This window comes from Chlorocebus sabaeus, chromosome 18, assembly GCF_047675955.1.
Source record: "Chlorocebus sabaeus isolate Y175 chromosome 18, mChlSab1.0.hap1, whole genome shotgun sequence".
NCBI lineage: Eukaryota > Metazoa > Chordata > Mammalia > Primates > Cercopithecidae > Chlorocebus > Chlorocebus sabaeus.
Window position 1 is genome coordinate 24422760 of NC_132921.1, and position 17344 is coordinate 24440103.

General features: G+C 38.5%; 1 long non-coding RNA gene across 1 annotated transcript in view; it reads right to left on the reverse strand.

Moving 5' to 3' along the window:
• LOC119620479 (uncharacterized) overlaps positions 1 to 16937 on the reverse strand; it is a 52927-nt gene extending 35990 nt beyond the window's left edge. The window contains exons 1-2 of the long non-coding RNA XR_005236965.2: positions 16871 to 16937; positions 9023 to 9120 (exon numbers count right to left, since the gene is read on the reverse strand). This is a non-coding gene — a long non-coding RNA (uncharacterized lncRNA). The remainder of the gene's footprint in view (positions 1 to 9022; positions 9121 to 16870) is intronic.
• Positions 16938 to 17344: the final 407 nt, after the last annotated feature.

The following is a 17344-nucleotide window of genomic DNA, read 5'->3' on the forward strand; positions in this document are numbered from 1 at the left end:
TATTTCTTCAGCAGCCCTGAATGCAGCGCACTGTGATTCAATAAATATTTGTTAATGAAGGGAACTACAAGCTGGTTGGGAATCCAATCTTTTCCTATAGGAGTTACCAGGGATAAAGTCAGTCAGACCCTTCTAGGGCCTCGGAAGTGCTGAGAGTAGCTTCCTTTAGAAGCTCAATAAAAACAAGTCTCTGAATTCTAAACTTGTCTCCACTCCATTGTGATATGTCTCTTCAACCATGACTATTCCTTTTTTCCGGGATTACTTCCCAAGTAGATTCCAAGCGTGGGTGTATTAACTTTTCTCAAATCATTAGGTTATGTCTCATAAAAATCTGCATCTCCAAAAGTGAAAATTTTCTTTGACACAGTAAATAATTTACATCTAATTGATAGCCCCCATTGGATATTTAACATGAAAAAACTTCTATAAAATCTGCAACATAGTTCTTTTATTGAGTTCTATACTGACTGCTTTTGGCTAGAATCACACCCTAAAATTCCAATGGGTGTGAGCCAAAGCTGCATCGTTTTGTAGCTAATAATAACAATAATAATGAGCACATTTCAAAAGTGCTAATTACAAATTCAATTGGATTATGTTCTCGTTATAAATGCTACAGGTTTTCTGCCAGGTTGGTACTTCACAACAGTATGTTTTCAAACACCTGTTTACCTTTATCATCACTAGATATATCCAAAAAGAGAAACTTTTAAAAGTTGAGATGCATATTAAATCTTATATGTCTTTATACAATTTGGAATTCTTTACCCAGAGGCCTTTACTGAACAAACTGAAGCAAAATGAATATTTATATAAATCATATGCAGATAAAAAGCACGGAAATGTATAAATTATTTACTTATCCAGTAGGCTTCAACAGGCTGAAGGGATGAGGGGGAAGGGTAGAAAATAAAACAGAATTATCCCGGTAATTTCTTACATCAAAGAAAACTTTACTAAATGTTAACCGTATTTAAATCTCTATTCCATTTTATTATGAGAATGTAAGACCACAGGGGTCTTACCTCCCATACCATCTATTGAGGGAGATTTTCCTGTAGACAAATGTTTTAAAGTGGTAAACAAAGTCTGGAGACGGAGGCAAGACCAGGAACGAAAGGCTGGATGTGGACTACAGATAGCAAACAAAGGCAATAGGGTTAAGGCAGGATGGTAGCTTTGCTTTTTTGTTGTTGCTGAGACAGTGTCTCTAGTGATCTTGGCTCACTGCAACCTCTGCCTCCCGGGTTCAAGTGATTCTCCTGTTCTCCTGCCACAGCTTCCCAAGTAGCTGGGATTACAGACATGCACTACCACGCCCCCATGCCCGGCTAATTTTTGTCCTTTTAGTATAGATAGGGTTTCATCACATTGGCCAGGCTGCTCTCAGATTTCTGACCTCAAGTGATCCACCCACCTTAGCCTCCCAAAGTGCTGGGGTTACAGGCGTGAGCCACCACACTTGGCCAGTTTTGCTTTTTAATTCAGTTCTGGGAATGTGGTTAATGGCAGAATCTTTGTTGAATCTGGAGGCAAGAAAATATATGATGAGGCACCCTTTTAATCTTGCTCCATGTACAATCAATGTTAGGCTTCTACCTGCAGAAGGCAAAAGAGCAGGGCTTGTTTTTTTTAAAAAAGTAAACATCTCAGAGGTATAATAGATGCATTGGACAGTGGTTCTCAGTCCTGGCTACACACTAGAAGCACCTGGGCAGTTTTTGAAGCATCTTAATGCCCTAATCTAAAGGAGTGAATCTCAACCTCACGGGGTGGGGTCCCAACAGAAGTATTTTTTAGAAGTTCCCCAGAGGATTCTATTGTGAAGTTACAGTTGAGAGTTACTATATTAAAAAATGGGAAGATGTTAGGCTAAGTATCTTCATAGTTCATTTTTTTTTAGAGTGTGTATGAGACGCACACAAAGGAGACCAGGAAGGAGATCAGCATTCCATCATTGATTGTTATCCTTCAGATCCACAGTGCCCCATCTTTACTCAGTTGCCAGGGTTATTCGACTTTTCTAAAGCAGATCAAGCCTAGAGGGTCTCCCCTGAGATTACAGATGGGACAGTTTAAGCATCAAAAATGATGATGACTATAATGAATTGAAACTTATCAAATATATGAAAACTGATGAGTTCATAATGATACTTCAAAAATAAACAAACAAAAAAATCTCATTGATCACCTCGGAGGTTGCTAGGGAACCAACTCATTATTCTGAAAGTGTAACAATTAAGGGAAAAATCTCAAGCATTCCTCTTGTCTTTCCCTACTTGGAGTAGAACTCAGGCTAATCAGCTAGTTGATGAGGAATACAGTTGTTCTTTATATAGAAGAATCATGCGTAATACATGCAGAAAAAAATTATAGAATTAGAAAATCACTATTTTCCACTCACTAATGAAATAATGAACCTAGACAACAGTAATCAATGGCAGCTAAAATTATTACAGTAGTCCCCGCTTACCTGCAGTTTCGCTTTCTGAATTTCAGTTACTCGTACACACAGTACAATAAGATATTTTGAGAGAGAGACCACATTCACATAACCTTTTATTTTTTTTTTTTTGAAACAAGGTCTTACTCTGTTGCCCTGGCTGGAGTGCAGTGGCCCAATCATAGTTCACTGCAGCTTTGACGTCCCAGCCTCAGTTGATCCTCCTACCTTAATCTCCCAAGTAGCTGGGACTGCAGGTGCATGCCACCACATCCGGCTAATTTTTGTATTTTTTTGTAGAGACAGGATTTCGCCATGTTGCCCAGTCCGGTCTCTCAAACTCCTGGGCTCAAGCAATCTGACAGTCTTGGCATCCCAAAGTGCTGAGATTACAGGCGTGAGCCACCTTCCCCTACTCACATTCACATAACTTTGATTACAAGTGTATTATTATAATTGTCCTATTGTTGCTAATCTCTTACTATATCTAATTTGTTAATTAAACTTTATCAAACGTATGTATTCACAGGAAAAGACATAGTATATATAGGGTTTGGTACTATCCGTGGCTTCAGGCACCCACTGTGGGTCTTGGAACATATCCCCAGAGAATAAGTTGCAGGGTGGGGTTGGGGAGTACTATTGTGTTGAAAAACTTGATGGGGACATTTTAATGGATGAATCAGGCAGTTAGCTCATACTTGTATTAAGGTGACTCTTGAATATCACAGATGTGAACTGTGCAGGTTGACTTATACTAGGATTTGCTTCTGCCTCTGCAGACTGCAAGACCAATCCCTCCTCTTCCGTCTGCTCCTCCTCACCTACTCCACATGAAGACTGCGAGGATGAAGACCTTCATGATGATCCACTTCCACTTAATGAACAGTAAATACATTTCTGCTTTCTTATCATTTTCATAATAAAGTTTTCTTTACTGTAAGAAAGAGTATATAATACATATACAAAATGTGTATTAACGAGCTGTTTACATATTTGGCTTCTTAATATGGGTTCTTAATAATTTCAACAGTGGGTTCTTAGTAATTAATATTTAGAGAGTTAAAAGTTGTAGACTGGGATTTTCAAGTGAGGGGATGTTAGCGCCCCTAATTCCTGCGTTGTTCAAGGGTCAACTGTAGTTTCCTAGAGCGTCTATAACAAATTACCACAGACATGGTGGCTTTGAACAACAGGCGTTTATTTTCTCACAGTTCTGGAGGCCAGACATCCAGGATCAGTTTCACTCAGCTTCATCAAGGTGCTGACGGGGCTGCACTCCCTCTGGGGGTTCCCTCCACTCTTTAATTTGCCGCTGGCTCCGTTTGTGGCTGCATTACTGTAATCTCTGCCTCAATGGTCACACTCTCTTCTTTTCTGTATGCGTCTTTGTAATCTTCCTCTGCCTCCCACTTATGAGTTGTGAAACCAGAAAATCTGAGACAGGTTTCAGTTAATTTAGAAAGTTTATTTTGCCGAGGTTGAGGACACGCCCATGACGCAGCCTCAGGAAGTCCTGAAGACATGAGCCCAAGGTGGTCGGGGCACAGTTTGCTTTTATAGCTTTTAGGGAGACATGAGACATCAATCAATATATGTAAAAAGTACAGTAGTTCCGTCCAGACAGGCGGAGACAACTCAAAGCAAGCCCCACCCCCACTGGGGACTTTCAGGTCACAGGTAGCTGAGAGACAGACGGTTGCATTCTTTTAAGTTTCTTATAAGTCTTTCCAAAGGAGAGAATCAGAATATGCATCTATCTCTGGGAGCAGAGGGATGACTTTGAGTAGAATGGGAGGTAGATTTGGCCTGAGCAGTTCCCAGTTTGAAGGGGCCCAAGATATTTTCCTTTCACAAAGGACACAGGTGATGGTGTCTGAGTCCCAGATCTGGTATTCAGATAATGCGGGATAATCTCTGCATCTCAAAACCCTTAATTTAGTCACAACTACAAAGATTCAGCTTCCTTTTCTCCCTATAAGTTAATATTTATAGGTTTTAGGGATTAGGATGTGGATATCTTTTGGTTCGGGGACCATTTTTCAACCTACCACATCACTAAATCACGGAGCAATCTTACTATTAAGGAAAATGGGGTAAATGCGTGATCCCTGATATGCCTCTATACGAGACGACTAGAATAAGGGGCAATACCACCTACGAAATCCCTCTACCCCACACCCCCAAGTCAACTTTAATCAGGCCTCTAGTTCTAACTACTGATTTTTGTAGAGATAGAGAAACATATTAAATGACACTGAAAATATATAATTAGGCAAATCCAATCATTGTACAAGACAATAGGCCCATTTCTCAATTTCTTTAATAAATACACCAAAGAGAGCAAACAGTTGCACATTAAAAGAAATATAAGAGCATGTTAACCACAGGCAATATTCCTAGAATCTTGTTTGGATTCTGAACTGCACAAACCAACAATTAAAAAAGGATATGTTTGGGATAATCATGAAAAATTGAACACAAATTGATGATATTGGGGAATTATTGAGGTTTGAGGGCTTTGATAATGATTTTGTGATTATGTTCAAAAAATAAAACTAGATATTTAGACTGAAATATGTATGATATTTAGACTGAAATACATATGAATGAAATGATATTATGTCTAGAATTAGCTTTAAAATACCCCAGCAACAAATAAATAAATAAATAAATAAATAAGCACAGGTAAACAACAAATAAAAATTTTTTAAATGTGATGGTAGGGCATCGATAAAATAAGAACAGCAGATGTGGATTATTGAAACGAGGTGACAGATGTGTGAAAGTCTATTGAACTAGCCTTTCTATTTTTATGCATGTTTGAACATTTCCAGAATATAAGTGTGTATGTATATATATATGTATGTGACTGTGCAGCCTGTCCCCGTGAGGCCACTTTTAACTAACTGTCCTCAGGCCTGGCCTCACTCTAGGGAGTTGTTACCTATGCAATAGTAACACCCACTTCATCTTTTAGGACTATTTTAGGGGTACCATAGAAACAGATGAAAGTGAAGTATACGTGGAAGTCATTAATGAACTCGTTTCTTAGGTTGGCTTTTCCAGAAAGGTATCAGCCTGAATAAGCACTAAAATTGGTAAGCACTACATTTTTGATAATTAAAAAGCACTAAACTTTCAGGAAGCATTTGAAGTCTGTTCGCAGACAGCATTCATAGCTCCCAGACTTCTGCGGTGTTTGCCCCTTGAGGTAACTCCAGTACAAATGGAAAAGAGTAGAGTGGATGAAGACAGAAAGTGCAAAATAGACAAAAGGTAGATGCAACTCCAATGTTCATCAAGATGAATGGATAAACAATATGCGGTATATTCATACAATGAAATATCATTCAGCCATAGCAATGAATAAAGTATTGGCACCTGCTACAATGTGGGCAAACCTTGAAGACATTATGCTAAGTAAAGGAAGTCAGACCCAAAAGGTCACATACTATGTGACTCCGTTTACCTGAAGTGTCCAGAATAGGGAAATCCACAGAGACAGAAGGCAGACTAGTGGTTGACAAGAACTGAGGGGACTGACTGTGTAATTGGTAAGGCATTTTCTTTTGGGATAATGGAAATGTTTTGGAAGGGAAAGGAGGTGATGATCACACAACATAGTGAATGTGCTGAAAGTCACTGCATTGCTCTCTTTAAAATTGTTAATTTTATGTCATGTAAATTTTGCCTCAAAAACAAAAAACAAAACAAAAAAAAAAAAACAAAAAAAACACAGAGGGCAGTGTTCCACTGTGCTTCCCAGCCAAACCACAATGTTCTGGTTGTGGAAAGGAGAAGTAATCAACCAATGCCCATTCATGAAGCATCTTCTATGACAAGATACTGGGATTGTACTGTAGGGGATTCAGAAGACAGAAGAAAAGCTAGCTGTGACTTTTCACTTCAAGATGCTCATAATCAAGTTGTGTTCAAGGAGGCCATTAGACAAAATTTAAACAAAATAAGACCAAACACGTAAGCTGTGGTAAAGTGTGAAGTGATGGAGTAATAGATGAGTGACACAGGCCAGCAGTTCTGAAAATTCTTCAAGTGGAGGGACAGAAAGAAGTCACCATGTCTTCATGGAACACTATGAGATATTGTGTTTAATATTGATTCATTTATTATACCTAGGATAAACAAATATCAACTTCATATTAAATAACATATCATCTGGCAATAAATTCCAGAATAGATAGGTATTAACAGGGAGCAGTGGTTTATGAAAAAGTAGATAAAATTCAGAATGGAAATCAGTTTACTTATTAATATTGGCATGTTTGTGAAAACTTGGAAAGCTTGATTCTATCTGACCCTTGCACCTTGGTCCAGCTGTGGACACCAGTGTTCTTAAGCATAGCTCATTAACTTACACAATCAACACGTTTTTATTGAGTGCTCACAATGTGCTGAGCACAGTGCAGCCTCTGGGTAAGTATAACAACTAAGGAGTAATGGTCTCTGTCCTATGTAGCCTGCAGTTGATGGAGGAAATGGAAAATAAATAAACAAGCAATTATACATTGTAGAAACATGGTGTAAAAAATGTCCAGGATAATATGGTGAGACAGAATAGTGGGGGAAAATGGTGTGCAGAAGACATGTCACATGCAGTGACCCCGAGGAATGGAAGTTCTAGAAATGTTTAGAGTTCTGAAGGCATGTTAGAGGTTGGAGGGGAAGAAGAATGTCTGGGCTAAAGCTAAAGGAGCCAGTTCAGCTGAACATTGAAGATCAGAGTAAGGAGTTCAAAAAGAAGTCATTAAGTGTGAAAATGGCATGATTATGTTTGTTTCTAAAAAGGATAACTCTAGTCACTATATAAATAAAGATGGACAAGATGAAAGCTCATAGAACATAGAAGCAACCAGGTCTTGGCAAGCTTAGATTCAACCCCTTCTTTCCCTTAAAATCAAGCCCAGAGCAGCCAGCTTTCAATGGCTCAACCCTGAACCTCATCCTGGCCCTTCTGAGTGTCCCAAGTCGCTCAAGAATCTCACAGGTTCTCAAGCTTCTGGAAGAGTTCCACGGCTAGAAGTGATGCTATCCAACTTAACATTCCAAAACATGAAGATATTCCAGTGAACATGAAAGATGTGGTCTGACTCCCGAGTCCTTTGACAGCCTCATCCAAGAAGGAGAGAATCTGTCTACAAAGTCTGAAGACAGTGTTTGGGCTTTTGGATGCCTTCGGCTTGTGTTTGAATCTGAGCACTGTATGATATTCTCCTGTAAAAGATGTCATGTAAGAATTACATGAAATAGCAAGTGCTCAGCATACAATAGGCACTTATTAATATTTTTCATTGGTGTTTCAAAGTCTTTGCTTGAGCCAAAGCTGAGATACAGATATGACTATATGTATGTGGCAAAATGTTGAGTAAAGTCAGCCTTATGGGAAATATAAAGGATCCAGGGAAATTGTTCATTCTAGGGTAAGAATGAGATCAGAAAATGCATTGAACACCATTAAAAGAAAGTAGAAGGTTTCATGACTTCAGGAGGAAATGATTTTAAATCCCTCAAATCTACTTTATAATCAATCCCATGGACTGAGTCCTTAGTCTTGGGGTGAGGGGAAGCTATAAATAAATAAAGCTGTAAATAAAACTGGAATAACTGCTTTGCTAAAAGTCAAAAACAAACAAAACAATAGTATTGCATCAATATTTCTCAGACTAGGATGATTTTCAAAACTTTTATAAACCGAGACAAGGGTATCATCCAATCAGAACAGAACAACAAATGTCAGCCATAAACAGACATGACCTGTGAGGAGTTCAATGTCATTATTACTGAAAGATACCATAAAAGGTAGAGAAAAACTGCCCCACTCCTACCACTTACTTTATTAACAGTCACAGGTATCCTCAGCAAAGCAGATGCATGCTTCAGTGTGATACCATTTATAGCCACAGTGGAGACAGCTTTGCGTTTCTGTTGGTTGGCTCTATAGCATACCCTAATTGCCCTGCTGGAGGCCCTCTTTAAGCAGGTTGGAAGAGGCTAGACTGAGAGACCTACCCTGCAAAGTAGTTTGTATACGTTACTCCAATTGAAGACCAAGATTTGGGGTTTAGGATTAAGGATTTTAACATTTTCATGTTTTGAAACCAAGGAAGGGTTTTTGGCTTTTAATGAAAAACAAAAAGATTAAATTGATGCATGAAATAGCTGCATTCTCAGACGATGTAATTAATTAGGATGTTTAACTCTTCAATGGTTGAGCTGCATTTAAAGGTAAATCCAAAGTGACTACTGAATGAAAGATTCAACTGGTTTTTTTGTTTTTATTATTCTTTTTTTTTACTTACAGTTTTGAATCACGATGTTGGACAGGGTCACTCATCTATCAATCAAAGACAATACTGAGGGAAGACAGGCAAAGACCTCATAATCCTGATATAATCTCTTTTCTAACCCAGCATCTTGAGACACTCATATGGGCTGGCACTGAATTTAAGCTCCAATTCACTTAAATCAAAAAGAGCCACTCTCAGTCTGTCATCAGGAAGCTAGCTCTCCAAGGTGTATTTTTATCCCAGCCTCATCTAAGTTATGACAACTCACCTGGTTGGTTTCTGCCATTTGAGTAGAGAGAGGCATCAGAGTGACAGGCCATCAGTCGTTGTGTTCCTCTTGAGGTATGACAGAGAGGAAAAACAAACCTGGGGAAACAGATTTCAAAGTGTTTCCAAAATGTCTCCGGATTGGAAAAAGAGATATAGGGCACTGTTGATGCTTTTTTCTACCCAGAGCTCTTCTGAAGGTGAAACTCCTCTCTCTTCTATAGGCACTTCAAAATTTATTTGTCTGTTTGTTTATTTGTTTTACTGCTTTGACCTCGACTCATCTCCCTATGCTTCTGGTTCTTAAAATGTGCAGTTCTAGTAAGTTGCACTCCTAGTCAACATCTCAAACTCTTTTTACATTGATTTCTACATTGAAGCACCCTCTTCCGGTGGCTGACTCAACTTACGGCTTGGCTAATCTTTCTGCAGACAGATCCATATCCTTAGGACACATTGATTTCCCACACTGAGAAATGCCTGCTTAATTTGCATAAAATATATAAACAAATATGAGATATTAATATAAATAATATAGACACATAAAAATATATAATTATAAATTTTACACTTGTCAGGGACCTTCCAATCTATAGCGTTAGTTGAACTATCTAATCTAGCTATCCCCTAATTTTCCAGATGAAGTATATTTTTGCTGCCACTGCTCAGTTTAGATTTACTATAATTGCACATGTATTTCATCTTTTTTGACTTTAGTTTTTGCTTTCTTATCATATTATACTATTCCTTTTTACTTTTCTAACTTATTTTGAATCAACTGAGTTTTCTTTATTACCACGTTTTCCTCTATTGGTTTTGAAGAGATACATTCTATTTCTATTATTTTAGTTTTTATTTCTACATTTTTAACATGTCTCCTGACTTAACAAGGTCTAAGTTTAACTGATCTTTTTATTCTGCTGTAATATGGCAAGTACCTTACAGCACTTTAACTCTGACCATCCCCTCCCACTTACATGCTATTTGGTCCAACATTTTAGTGTCATCATAGTTTTATATCTTACCAAATTATTCATTTGAATTATTATTATTGTTGTTTTATATAATTATTGATTGTTTATATAAACCCACATATTTACTGGTTTCTTTGCTCATGAGCTTGCATCCCATTCTTTCCTTTGAAGTTTAAATTCCTAAGTCTTGCTTCCCATTCTTTCATTTGGAGTTTAAATTCCTGCTTCTTGACATTGCTGTTATCTTGGAGTGGGGATAAGCTTAAAATGAGTGCTCAACCCAGGATTATAAAACACAGGAAGACATCATCCATGATGAGTGACAGGTATCAGATGCAAAAAACAAACAAAAGGATTAGAACCCAAAGAGCTTCAAGTTATTGATTATTAGAGGGATACTATAAAATAATATGTTAAAAATGACTAAAGAAAAAAATTAACATGTCAGAAAAGCATAAGACCTACTATAATTGCACATGGATGTACCTTATTTTGTGCTCCCAACATGGCTCTGATAGCGGTAAGCACTCAGCCTTTATCTGCTATATCTCTTTATTTCACTCTTATTTATAAACAATCATGTGGTTGGGTATAAAAATATGGATTAACAGTTATTTCTCCTACCCCTTTGAAGATATTATTCTGTTGTCTTCTGATTTTTCCTCTCATTACTGAGAAGGTTACAGTTAGTGTGGTTGTTCTGTTATAGGTTGTCTTTTCCTTCTCTCTTGCTACTCTTAAGATTTTGTGTTGGTCTCTGGTATTTCCATAAGATGTATCTATGTGTTGCCTTATCTCACTTGGAACTCCAAAACCCGAGGTTTCATGTCTTTCATCAAATCTCGAGGATTTGGCCAGGCACAGTGGCTCACACCTATAATCCCAGCACTTCAGGAGGCTAAGGTGGGTGGATCTCTTGAGGTCAGGAATTTGAGACCAGCTTGGCCAACATGGTGAAACCCTGTTTCTACTAAAAATACAAAAATTAGCCAGGCATGATGGTGGGTGCTGGTAATCCCAGCTACTCCAAAGGTTGAGGCAGGAGAATCGCTTGAGCCTGAGAGGCAGAGGTTACAGCGAGCCAAGATTGCACCGCTGCCCTCCAGCCTGAGAAGCAGAGTGAGGCAGTGTCCAACCCAATCCCCTCACTCCCACCCCACCAAACAAAAAAATCTGGAGAATTCTAGGTCTTATCTCTTCACATATTTCCTCCCCGTCTATTCTTTCCTTCAGGCACTCTCATTAAAACACTCTTTCTCCCTTCAATGTGTATTAACCATTTTTAAATATTTAATTGCTCTCTGCTATCCTTTAGGAAAACCTTTATTCAACTGTTTGAATGTTGAATATCTGGCTAAACTATCCCTTGTGCTTTTCCCTTCCAAGTTGATATTTTTTAATTTTAGAAATTTAATTGTTATTTTGAAAGCTTCCTATTTCTTATCGTATTTCTTATGCTTTTCCGATTTGTTAATTTTTCTCTTTAATCATTTTTAACAAATTATTTATAATATCCCTCTAATAATCTATTACTTGAAGCTCTTCGGTTTCTAATCCTTTTGTTTATTTTTTGTATCTGATAACTGTCACTCATCATGGATTACGTCTTCCTGTGTTGCATAATCCTGGGTTGGGCACTCATTTTCAGCTCCTCCCCACTCCAGGATAACAGCAATGTCAAGTTCACTTGGTTAGTACTTTTAATTTGGATTGAGAATTCTCTTACTCTCCTTATTTCCTTAAGGACACAGCTGTGTATTTAACGTGTTTATAAATACTTTTCCTACCTTGCCTAGGTGAACTTGTTCAAATTATCCAATCCAAATTATTCCCAGAAGCACATATCCCATCCTCAAGAATTAAAATGACAAGAACAAGAAGATATGACTACAACTAAATAAAATAAATACAGAGAAAGAAAGAGGAAAAAGAAAAAGGAACGAAGGGAGAAAAAGAAGAATGGAGGAGGAATGGAGGGAGGAAGGGAGGGAAGGAGGTGGGAAAGGGATGGAGACAAAGGTGGTGTTGCTCCTTCCTGGAATTCTTTTCCTGGGCTTACTTCACCCTTCAGGCCTCAACTGAAACAGTACCTCCTCCAGAAAACCAATTAGTTCTTCTTACTATTCCCATGACTCTTTCCTTCTCCTATGATAACTCTTACCATGCTTCATCGGAATTATTTGTTGCCTATCTTTCTTTCCAGGTAAAATTAAAAGGATGAGAGCAGCATGATTCCTTCATTTATTAACAAATATTTATTGAGCCCAATGGATACAGCAATACATAAAATAGACAAAGTCACTGCTCTTCCAAAGCTTACATTCTAGGCAGGGAAGACAGAAAATGAAAAAATACACAGTGTGAATAATACACATAAGTGATGATAAATGCTATGGAAAAAAAATAAAGTGGTGAGAGGATGGAGAACTATGTAAGGGAGAGGGCCTAAATGAGATAAGGCAGGCCAGGAAGGCCTCTCAGTTTTGATGACTTGATTGGAAACCTGAGTGGGATAAGTGAGCAAGCCTTGGTTGTATCTTAGGAGAAGGACACAGACACCTTCAGTGAAGCATGCACTGGGTTTGGGAAGGAGGGAATGAGATCAGAGTGGGCAGTAGGCTCAGAGATGGGGCCAGGCAACATAACACAAGGACTTTCCAGCCTCTGGAAAGAGTCTGGGATATTATCATGAGTGAGATTTGATGCCACTGAAAGGTTTTGAATGATCTTGCTTACATTTCAAAAGACTACCTCTGCAACTGCACTCCAGCCTGGATGACAGAGCAAGACTCTGTCTCAAAAGAAAAGGAAAAAAAGTCTATCTCTGGTTGCTCTGTTGTAACAAGAGTGAAAGCAGAGTGGCAAACTAACAAGCTAATGCAATTGTTAGGCAGATAAAAGACTGTAGACTGGAATAGCAAGTGCAGAGGTGGTGAGAAGAAGGGGGTTGGATCCTGGATTTACTTTGAAGATAGAGCTGAATGGATCTGCTGATGGTATCACCCTATTTCATGACTTTTATAACCAAATCCTGCATAGAGGGTCTTGCTTTCTATTTGTGGAATATATGAATGAGTAAATGAATGAATGCATTATTTACAGGCCCTCCTTCTTAATGATGTCATTTCCATCTGTGAAACGAAAATTATCAAACACTATGAAAACTATGCAGGTTTTGCTGCTACCGCTAAAGTGGGTCTAATGTAAATAATATTAACCACATTTTGTAAGCAACAGATCCAGCATGTGTACTAGTTCTTCCTACCCCAAAGCTTTTGTTTTAGACACAAATGTTGCACACATTTTTCAGCTTCTGCTAGGATTTAGAACTGCTCTATATCAGTTTTGTGACTGACCCTCAAACAGGCCATCAGTAAATTTACCTCACCCATACATTTGATCTGAAATCCAAATCTATTTTCAAGAAAAATATAATTGACCAAATAGACAAGACTTTGATTTCAAAATGAACACTGGACAGGTCATATTTTTCTGTCAATTTATTTCAAGACAATGTTCAAAGGAGTTGACTGATAAAATCCACTACTCAGTGAAAGACACCAAGACACATCTTAGGTATTGTTTACCTCTTGAAACAATGTGGTGGCTATTGAAATGTTACTGTGGGCGTAACTACCACCACTTTTAACAGATTTCAATGAAATTTAAAAGTGACAGAGATAAATGTCTTAAATGAATCTGTAAATTCATTGATAATTTTCTAATCAATCCTACTTTTATTAGATTGTCTTTTGAAAATTTAATTAAAATTATAATTAATTCCATTTATGAACTGCAATAATGTCTTCTAATTATGTGATTATACCAAGTAAAGTCTGCTGTTCATGGAAGTCATGGTTAAAACGTCTAAAATTACAAAGTATATATTTTCCAGGTTATACGTGCTATGGAGAAAAGATAATTACCAAGTATATATGATCTTTTCTCTATAGTACATACAACCTGGAAAATTGCCCTTGTGATTAGTACTCTTTATGCTTCCTATCATGCATTAACAGAATCTAGAGCACTGATACTATAACAAGTGTACAAGTATGTAAATTGTGCCAAGGGAAATGGGTGCCAAACAGGTCCAGCTTTCATGGTGGCAACTTCACAGGAGACACAAGGTGGTTAAACAACATCTATTGCAAGGAAAGCTTCAAAAATCACAACATCTTGGGTTGGAAAGAACTTGAAAGATGGTCTCTTTCCAGCCCTACATCCCTCTTAGACTTCATTTGATTTGGAATTGCAGTCCCTTTGCAGCAGTACTCTTGATAACACATTTCAATTCCAGCAGTCTGGCAGGCTCTGCATTGGGGTGATTCTAGAGAAGGATGGGCAGGCAGCCTGCCCTTGAGGATCCCAGAATCTACCAGAGCCTCTGCAAGTTTCCCACAGGTTGCTTGAATTTGGCAGTTTGCTTGCCCACAGAAATCAAACAGGAGCTATGAGACATTCTCACTTAAACACGCGCGCGCACACACACACACACACACACACGCATGCACGCACACATTAAGGATAGGGTCCAGGTTTTCTGCTGCACTCACTCTAGGTTGGAGAGATAGAGAAGAGGCTGATGAGACCATCTCCAGCATACATTTAAGGAACTGTCCTTCTGTAATAAGCCACATGAAAGCAAATTAGTCTTCTGTTCAGTCCTTGAGACAAACGGAGTGGCCTCTGCCAGTGTACACTTTCTTCCCTGTGTAAAACATTTTACTTTGGCACTACAATCGCAGCCTGGACCTGAAGCTTGTATTCTTTCTTCCCTCCCTCCATTCACTCATCACTTCAGTGATGTTGCCCATGATTTCACAGTGGTTAATTTTCTACCAAGAGAGAGGATGCCCTAAACCAATCTTTCATTAGTGACAGTAATCACTACATCAGTCTCTTATTAATGACAATAATAGCTAACATTTATTCCCTGTTAATCATAGCATAATACTATGTCATTGAATTTCACAGTACCCCATGAGGTAGGTGGCATTGATATGCCCTCTCTATAAATGACAGAATAGAGATTCAGAGAAGTTAAGAGACTTGGTTATGGTCCTATTGCCAGTCAGCCCTGAGCCAGAATTCAAGTCAGGTGTCTGATTCCTCAACCAGGCATTTGACCCCTAACGACATTGCTTTGGTTGTAGCAGGAGGATGGGAATGGCTGGAATGGGACCACAACCACCTGGCCTCACACCTGGCCCAAGTTCTTGGAATTCCAAGACACCCCTCAAAGCACAGGCTTATGTCAACAAGAGTTTTCTAGAGGAGCTGAGGTTATCTGGGAATCTGGCTGCCAGTGTTCGTTCTCTGATCTGCTGCGCCATCCAACAACATAGACCCGACTTTCTTGCCAGCAGCCAGCCGCACAGGGCAGCCAAGACTAACAAGTGTAGGCACTGTGCAGGGTACAGGGCGCATGAATAGCACTATTCTTTTCTGGCCAACACTGGCCCCATTGTTTTAGGCAATGAATAGAGCTGTGTGGAAAAAAAAATTCACACATGAAGGAAAAGCAGCAAAATTTGTCTCTTTGTGATGGTTTCAAGACTGGGTGAAAAAGTCGTTCTTCACCTGGTGCTATTTTACATACTCTTTCACAAACAGAAAGCCCTTTCTGGCAAGGGAAGAGCCTTTCTCTCAAAATTAAAAAGTTATAGGTCACAGTGCAGGTGGGAGAATTGGGAGTAGACCTCAAAGTTTTAATGGCACCCATTCATTACAACATTGGGGAGATGGAAATGATGAGGCATCATTTTGATTTAGTGGAATTAAGCTCTGTCCCCAACAATCATCTTGATCTCTTTGGGACACACAGTTTTTGCCTGCATTTTTCCCAGATAACAGAGGGAAAGAGCACAGTATTAACTACAGTATATATTAGGACTCCTATTCAAGGCAAATAATTGCCAAACTTTATATTTCTTTTTGATAGGGCTAGACTTGTTTAGTCCCAGACCCATTTCTGGGGTTGCGTTGCTGGCTGCTGTAACTCACCACCAGGGAATCTATCCCTATTTTTGTCCTGGCTGCACCATTAGATGAAGTCAGAATCTCACAAAACCATTACATTCATTTAACTTCTGCATATGGAAAATGAATTCCTCTCTTAAGAGCAGACATTAACACATAGTTCTGATACAAGTCCATGTCCCATATACATTATCTCCTTTTCATTCTTACACCACCCATAAAACCACCATTGGTGGTAGATGCTCTGTGGTACAAATCATCTTGGATGTTGATTGAATTATTATTTTGTGTATCTTGGTATCATAAAGTTCTAGGAATTCAGTTTCTTCAAAATAGGTCTCTATTTTTGTATTTAAATACAGAAACTTCCAGAGGCAGATTAATACAGTGGGAAGAATATCATGGGCTTTAGATGCAATCTGATTTAAATTCTGGTCTATATGGTAGCTCTGTAGGGTGACTCTATGTGCTATGTTGTCCTGGAAAGACCTTGCTATATCTGTTATCCTGCTGTAACTGTTAATATTGCCCTCTTTCACTTTAAAAGGTGTACGGTTTAAATGGTAGAAAATAAGGTCATCCTATGGTTAAGTCACCTTGGGCAAGCAACTTAACTTCTGTCAGCCTTGCTGTCTTCATTTATTGAATCAGGACAACACTGTCTGTCTGTTAGGATTAGTATTAATTAGTATTAATGTTAAAGAGAATATGTAGAACTCTCTGCATATTGTCTGAAGCATAGCAGGGACTCAATAAAGATGGCTATTACTAATATTTCCTCCGGAGACACTGCCTTAGAACACTGTTTCCAAGTGTCTTCATCCATTTTGTGCTGTTATAACAGAATACCACAGACTGAGTAATTCATAATGAACAGGAATTTATTGGCTCACCATTCTGGAGGATGAGAAGTTCAATATCAAGCTGCTGGCATCTGGCAAGGGCCTTCTTGCTGCATCATCCCATAAAAGAAGGGCAAAGAGAGAATGACAGAGAGAAAGAGGCAAAAGGGGGCTGAACTCATCCTTTTGTAAGGAACCTACTCCTGTAATAACAAACCCACTTCCACAATAATAGCATTGATCTATTCATGAAGAACCCCCATAGCCTAATCACTTCTTAAAGGTCCCTCCTCTTAATACTGTGACAATGGCAATTAAATTTTAACATGTGTTAGGGAGAGGACAAACATTTAAACCATTGCACCAACTGTTTGAGAAATTATGGACTATTGAAATAAAAAATAAAATAATATAATATAAATCAAAGGAAAGTATTAAAGTCACCAGGGTTTTACCTTGCCTAGTAAAGACATTAGAGAAAAAGAATAACACTGATTACAAACATGTTTCCACGAAAGAAAGGGG